The sequence below is a fragment of the Bos javanicus genome, chromosome 5, assembly GCF_032452875.1.
Source record: "Bos javanicus breed banteng chromosome 5, ARS-OSU_banteng_1.0, whole genome shotgun sequence".
Taxonomy (NCBI): domain Eukaryota; kingdom Metazoa; phylum Chordata; class Mammalia; order Artiodactyla; family Bovidae; genus Bos; species Bos javanicus.
The window spans coordinates 31,364,622-31,372,366 of record NC_083872.1 but is presented as its reverse complement, the minus strand read 5'-3'; positions in this window follow the sequence as shown (position 1 = coordinate 31,372,366).

The window sequence follows — 7,745 nt, the reverse complement described above, 5'->3', positions numbered from 1 at the left end:
TTTTTATCAATGACTTGGTGGCTTTTCCTTGAATCCAGAACACACTATTGCTTACCTCCTTTAAACAAATAGGATACATTGTTGAGGGACTGTTTTCCTGACTCTGGAAGAGGACTCTGACATTCTGTCCCTTGGATGACCCTGATGAGGCCACTGGGGATCCAGGTCTCCAGATGAACCCAGTCAGGAGCCAAAAGATGCTACAGGGTCCTTCTTCCTATTTGAACACCAATTGGCTGTATGATACTGTGAAAGTCCATAACTTCAGTTTTTTGCCTTGCTGAGTGGGGATTAAACAAACAAACTTGGAGACCCTGCCTTTCCTATGTAGAAGAGCTGTTGTGAAAATCGCTACAACTGAGTGGTAGCTATGATGGTGTTCTGAAAAGAAACCAAAGAAGAAAGAGAAACCCAAACAGAAAGGATACTGTGGCTCATGGGTGTAGAGGTTTTGGTCCCCAAAGCCTCTCTGGGCCAGCTGTGGTCAGGGTGTTGGGCAACGGGGAAGCCACTCTCCTTCCCAGGACAGGGAAATGCCACATTAGGACATCAACTTCCAAACCTTGGGCTACAAAGAACAGGTGAAAAGCTGAGAGAGGATAATGGGGGAGGAGAAAGGAACAGCAGGGTTAGAATCCAAATAGAGGCTAGACTTTAACCAGTGTAACTGAAAGGAAACCCAACTGTGGTCCATAACCAAACCATGAGGTTAGCCATTCCCATAGAAAGCCCAAATGAGAATTCTGTTTACTAACAACACCAACATGATACCTCTGTGTGCATTTCACCAGGTCGGAGGGGAGAACTAATTTCTCCTACAGCCCGAAAACCTCTCTCTAACTCTAATCCACTCCCTCTCCCTAGGATTAGGTCTAACCTTAGCCTTAACCTAACTTCAGGCAAACACTAACTGCTTGCTAAGCTCTAATGCCAGTCTCTAATCCTAACACTTCCCCCGCCCCAGGGGAGGGCTTGAAGGACAGGGGGAGCTATGAAGCACCCCACCCCCTAAGGGCAACGACTGATCCCAGCCTACTGGAGAATTTCCCCCTCTCCCCAGGACTCTTTGCTGTTGTTGCTGCCTCCCACCTCCCTGGATGTGTGAACTCTGACCCTTGTTGGCCTTTGGGATATGTGTGGGGGTAGGGAAGTGGAGCCAGGAGCTGCTCAATCCTGCAGTGATATATCCCTTTTCCTTTCTCTCATCCACCAAGCTAGCACCAGTTCAGCTTTGATGGGCAGTTGAGGAGGAGGAATAGAAATCTTACTGATCCTGGGCAGAAGGTACCTGACAGGGCTGCGTGTCCAGTAAAGAACCCCCTGCAATAATGTCCAGTCTATAATCCAAAGAGCTACTAGATCCCCCCAGAGGCAGGAGAGGAGGTGTGGGCCCCTGCCAGACAATACCCAGATTCGGGGAGAAGCAACAGGGTGAAGAGTCAAAGGGTTGGCAGCTGTCCCCAACCACTCTCACCTAACTCCTAACACTACGAACTAGAATGAGTATCTGCTTTCAGGCCTGGAAGCTGGGGGCGGCAGGGGGGGGGGGGGCGGCGCTGCTCAGAGCCGGAGCTGGAAGAAGGGCAAGGAAGAAGTGAATCCTGTTCTGGTCCTAACTAGACTTTCAAAAACTCCGTAGCTTTCTGGGCTTCAGCTGCTTTGTCTATTCAACAGGGATGATTACTGGCACTTAGTCTTCTTCAGGAAGGTGATGAGGTTCAGACAAGATCATGTACATGGACGTGAAATACAGGGTCATTTGAACACTTGCTGACATCTCTTCTGTGCCAGGGATATGCCAAATGCTGGGGATATAGTGATGTATGAGCCATGGAGCCTGCTAGAAGTATACAGTCTGGCCAGGGAATCAGGCACATCAAGATATTGTCAGGATAATGGAAGCAGTGCTGTGAAGGCTCAATGAAGTGTAAAGCCCTCTGCACAAGCATGAAGTTTAAAGACAGACTCCCATACTCATGTCCTCAGCATGGAAGTCCTTTACTTCCAGCCACAGGAACTTCAAGGGAGGGGGTAGGGAAGTGCAGAATGGGGCTGGGTCCTCAAAGGGACATGTGATAATAAAGCAAAAAAAAAAAAAAGTAAGCAAAAGAAAAAAAATTTTTTTAAAGCAAAAGGGCTAGATCTGCAAAGCACTACCTAGGAGCTAATTATTGATTAGGATCACATGTGCCATCCTCACACGGAGCAGGTAAACCCTAGGGAGGAAAGCAGCAGTGCCCAGAGCAGGCCCAGGCGGGGGTCACTATCCTCCCGCCCACCTCTGATCTTCAGCTGGGATCCGAGACTGGCAGGGACCCCGGACACAGGCTTGGCTCAGTGAGTGAGGGAGGCACTGGTCCTGAAATATCCTGGGGGGAGCGGAAAAGCTGAGAGGACTGAGGCTGCACAGTCCCCAGGGGGTCAGCAAGCCGGCACCACACACACCCTGCCACACGCACCCTGGAAAAACCCTGTCAGTGGGGCTGCAAATACCCCAGGGTCTAGCACCCCCCACCCCCCACCTCAGGCTGGCTCAGTCCTCCTCTCCAGGCCAGAGGGAGAAAAATAACAAAATGAGGAGAAAATAAGCTGTTTGGCTGTGGTGTGAGCAGGAATATCCATGCAGAGCTGCCCACCACTCACCCTTACTCACTCTTTCCACACCCAGCCAGGGCGCCCAGCATGAGACAGACCACCCCCCTGCCCCCTCCCCCGTCTGGGCTAAAAGCAGACGCTGGTGAGCGAGCAGCAGGTTATAAATATGCCCGGGGAACTGCCGCCAACTCGCTCCCTTGTCATCCCCTGGGAGGGTATAGGGTGGGGTGGCTCCTAGGGAGGAGCCAGGGCTGCCCTGTTCCCTGGGGCCCAGGAGGAAGTGGGGCTTCCAAGAGGCCACTGCATTTTTCCTCCCTTTTCAAAGGGAAAGAGCTACTGCCACTTCATTTTTCCTGGACGTTTGCTCATCTGCTCAGAGGTGGAGCCCTCATCCTCCCTGGGCCATAACTGGGAGCTCAGAATGAAAGGGCCCAAGTCCATTCACTCCATGTCACGGTGGAGCCCAGCGCCGCTTCTCCTCACACCCAACACCAAAGTTCACTCATTCACTCCACAGATATTAACAGAGGACCTGTTGAATGCCAGGCCCTGTGCACAAGCATGTCTGCACATACAAGTGTGTGCATGTGTGTGTGCAGGCACACAGCAGCCCCTACACCCATGCATGCACACCAGCTCCAGCCCCTCCTCAGACTTGGTTTTACCAGCCTCATCAGGAAGGGTAAAGCTTCAGGCTCCCGGTTCCACCTCAGAGTAGGTTTGAGGAGGTGGGGCATTGAGAACAGGGCCCCTAAATATTCCTGCTTTTACTACCTCCCTGAGAAATGAGAGGGTCCCTTCTCTCCTCCCTGCCCAACCATCCTACCAATGGAGGTACCACCCAAGGAAGAAAAAGCCACTCTGTGGGATGCTAGGGGGTACCTGCCCCGGCTGCCAGGGCCCCCTGCCTCCCAACCACTTGCCAAGTAAGTACCAAGCCGGGCAAGAGGGGGCAGTGCCACCCTGGGAAGCTCCAGCTCTACTCCCCCAGAGCCGAACCCCTCCCTTCTCTCTCCTCCCTATTAATCCTCGGAAGTGAAGGGGCCGTCCCTGGCGGCCCCTCAGCCCTATTGTGGCCCCTCGCCCTCCTCGGCTGGCGTCTAATTAACTCCTCCTGCCCCTGGTTTTATGTGCCCCCCTTACCCCACCTTGTCGGCCCCGCCCCTCCGCTCGGCCCGCTCCCCGCCACGGACATTCCAGCCCGGCCGGGCTGGTGTGCCAGGGCAACCAGGGCCGGACCGAGGCCTAATCCCCCCGCCGCCTGGCCCGACTGGGAGAGCCCCGCTCACCTCCCCGCTCTCTGGGGGCTGCTCGGCTCTGCGGTGGCGGAGACACACAATCGGGACAAAGGAGCAGCCCCCAGGGGGCTAACTCAGCCTTCACGCCCAGGTTGTGCGGCATTTGGGGAGTTTAATGAATTGTCCATCACGCCTTTCAGGGCCCGCCCGTCAGCCTGGATTAATCTTCGGAGCCCTGGTGGGGTAGGAGACACTAAGCCTGTATTTATTACTCTCCCATTGTCACTAATTGAGGTAATTATCTGTGACTCTGGCCTGGCCAACAATGCGGCATTCACTCCCGGGACCTCGACGGGCCTGGCTCCCACTCTCAGCACCAGCCCTCCCTCCTCTCCTCTCCCAAACCCGCCAAGGGCTAACTGGAGCCCCGGAGCATGATGGGAAAGTGGACAATGTCCCATAATGCTTCACCTCCAAACCGGTGTGGAGTTGCAACTAGGGAGAGGTCCCTCTAAAGCAGGTGAGAAAAGAAGGCAGCCTGTCTGGGGACAGGTTTGGCTGGCAGAGCCCCCGAGCCACAGAAGGGCATGCCTCTGGGGTCTTTGGTTTTCTGGACCCTCATCTCTGTGTTGGTGGTGCCAGCGTCTCCCAGGGTCCTTCTGTGAACCCACCTTCATGTTCCTGTAGCCTCCAGAGTTCTAGGGTATTAGGAGGCCCTATCCCATACCAGGTATAATTTATGGAGGGCCCTAAAATTTCAGGGCTGGCAGAGTAGTGTGGGTGGCGGAGGTGGGGAAAAAGAATAGGCTTGGGCTCAGGGGAAGAGCAAAAGGAGCCATCACAGGAAGGAGCACCGAGGGCTCATGCTACTGTGGCCATGCAATAGCCTTAGGGAGAAACTTGGATGTGAAGAGGGGAGCAGGGCCAAAGAGCAGATTTCACATGGGGATGGCTTCCCAGGTCAAGGGGATTGGCCCTGGGGAACAGGTGTGTGTGTTTGTGTGTGTGTGGGTGGAGGGGGGTGTAAAAGAAAGAGAGAGAGAAAGATAGCAAAGGAAGTTTTGGAAAGGACTAGAGGGTAAGCCCCTACCTTGAGGGTAGGGGCTGTGTCTTGATTACTGTTGTTTTTCTAAGAGCCTGCACTGTGCGTGGCACATAGTAGATCCTATCAAATGAGCGTATAGGATAGGTGAGGATAAATGAGTGTATACTGTAGGTGAGGCCTGTATGATCGTTGGGGTTACGATCTGTCGACTCCTCTGCCACAGCCGCACACAAACTCTTCATTCTGCCTCAAGGCTTGCTGAAAGGAAGTTCTGACCATCTGCGGACAGTTCTTGAAGGGCACCTCACCAGCTACTGGTGTCAAGGATCTTGGCAGAGCTCAGTGCTACGCTCGGAACATCGCCACCTTGTGGTGCCTCTTGGGAGAGCTACTGGAGGGACCCCAGCAAAGGAAGCAGGGTCATCCCTGGCAGGTGGGGGGCATAGAGGAAGGACTGTCACACCAGGCAGCAGCAACCCCTCCCTTATATATGGACCCTGAATTGCTGTGCCAATGTTCCTGTGGCACAGTTTTATCATTTGTTCCTTCTTTCTGCCAGCATCTATTGAGAGCCTGCTCCAGGCCAAGCTTATAGGCGATGCAGAACTAAATCAAAGGCACTACCCTTGAGTAGCTCATGGTCCAGTAGAGAATCACACAAAACCTCTCTGCCCCTCATCTCTCCCTCAGTTCCTCTCACTAAAGCTCAAATGTTTGTTTGTTTAATATTTATTTATCTGGCTGAGCTGGGTCTTAGTTGCGGCATGCAAGATCTTTTAGTTTCAGCACACAAGCTCTTAGTTGCAGCATGTGGGATCTAGCTCCCTGACCAGGGATCGACTCAGGCTCTCTGCCTTGGGACCATGGGGTTTTAGCCACTGGACCACTAGGGAAGTCCTCAAATGTTTTATCCCTGCTTTCCTGGGATACTTCATGATGTGGTTCCCATACATCATTCCAGGATCCCATCCCCTTGCAACTCTGCCTTCCCCAGTGCCTGTGAAAGCTGTGTGCTCTCCCACCTCTCTACCTTCACCCACACCCTGGAATGAACCTTTTCCCCATCTCCCCTGGCTGAAATTCATCTCAAAGCTGCCTTCCTCATGCTGCTACTGCTGCTAAGTCACTTCAGTCGTGTCCAACTCTGTGTGACCCCATAGACGGCAGCCCACCAGGCTCCCCTGTCCCTGGGATTCTCCAGGCAAGAACACTGAAGTGGGTTGCCATTTCCTTCTCCAATGCATGAAAGTGAAAAGTGAAAGTGAAGTCGCTCAGTCGTGTCCGACTCCTAGCGACCACATGGACTACAGCCTACCAGGCTCCTCTGTCCATGGGATTTTCCAGGCAAGAGTACTGGAGTGAGTGCCATTGCCTTCTCCGGCCTTCCTCATGAGGCTCTTCTAATTTCCCTTGGCGAAGTGGCCTTGCCTCCTGACGCACCTTCTTGGCGGGGCTTTCACTAACAGCACATACTGGCTGCTCCATGGGTGGAACATCTGTGTATGTTATTCGTATTTTTATTGGCTTCTAGCTTTCTGAGGGCATGGACTCAATGTTTTGTTCATCTTGGCATCTCTTGCAACACTGAGCTAGGTGCATCACATGCCCTCATTAAGATGGATGGATGGATGGATGGATGGATGAAGGAAGGAAGGAATGAATGCATAGATGGATAAATTGATGGAAGGATGACAGATGAGTTGGTGAATGGGTGGATAAATGGATGGGTGGGATGTATGGATGCACAGATGAATAAACAAAAGGATGGATGGATGCATGCATAGATAGATGGATGGATGAAGTAACTCTTCTCTAAAAAGATTCACAAAAGCTTATGTAAGGGACTTGCCTGGCAGTCCAGTGGTTAAGACTTCCCCTTTCAATGCAGGGGGTGTTTGGTTCGATCCCTGGTCAGGAAGCTAAGATCCCACATGACTTGCAGCCAAAAAACCAAAATATAAAACAGAAGCAAAAATGATGCACCAATGAAGACTTTTAAAATGGTCCATGTTAAATAGAACTTTTAAAAGAGGCTAAGTAGTACCAGGGGCTTCAAAGGAGGGAGCCCCCACACCAGGACATGTAGAGGAGATGATGGATCCAGGCTGAGCCTCCTTCACTAAAACGTGTACCCTCAGTGACTGGTCTCTCAAAAGCTTGGGTATATTCCGACTGCTCAGCAGTTACAGTTTGGGAGCCATTCCTGCCTTTGTGCTCCCCTAGACCCTGTGGGAATGCCTTTATCAACATATATTACATTGTACTGCCTGCACTGTGATGACTCTGTGGGTTTCCTCTTCCAAATCCCTTCCCCTGTTTCTCATACAGCCTAGATGTGTAAACTCCCTGAAGATAGGTAACAGGTCTGAGTCTTTTATGTGTCCCTAGGGCCTGGCATCCATGATCAATGGGTAAGTGAACAAATGAATAACTGAGTGAATGCACAATATCTACATATTCATGTTCAGCCATCTCTCCTTGTCCTCTCCTCCTCACTCACACACACACACACACACACACACACTCCTGACGAAAAGTCCCAGAGTTATGGCCTGATTCTTTGTTTCATTTACCCATTTGTGATCTATCTCGGGAAGTCCCAGGGCTCTCCTGAGAGTCTGAAGGGGGAGGGGGCTCTTAGCTGCCTTCAGAAAGGGGCTTCCCTGGGAAGAACTTGGCTGGTGGAAGGGTAGGAGCATTCTGTGGTAACCTGAGGGCTGCTGCCCTGACCTGAGCACACTCTCCAGCATTGCCGTCCCTACAAGGCTGTCCCAACATGGGGTAGGGGGTGCGGTGTAGTTGTGGCCTCTGTCTTGAGGCTGGCTGGCTGGCAGACGCAGCCAGATTTAGAAGTCATTTTCGCAGCA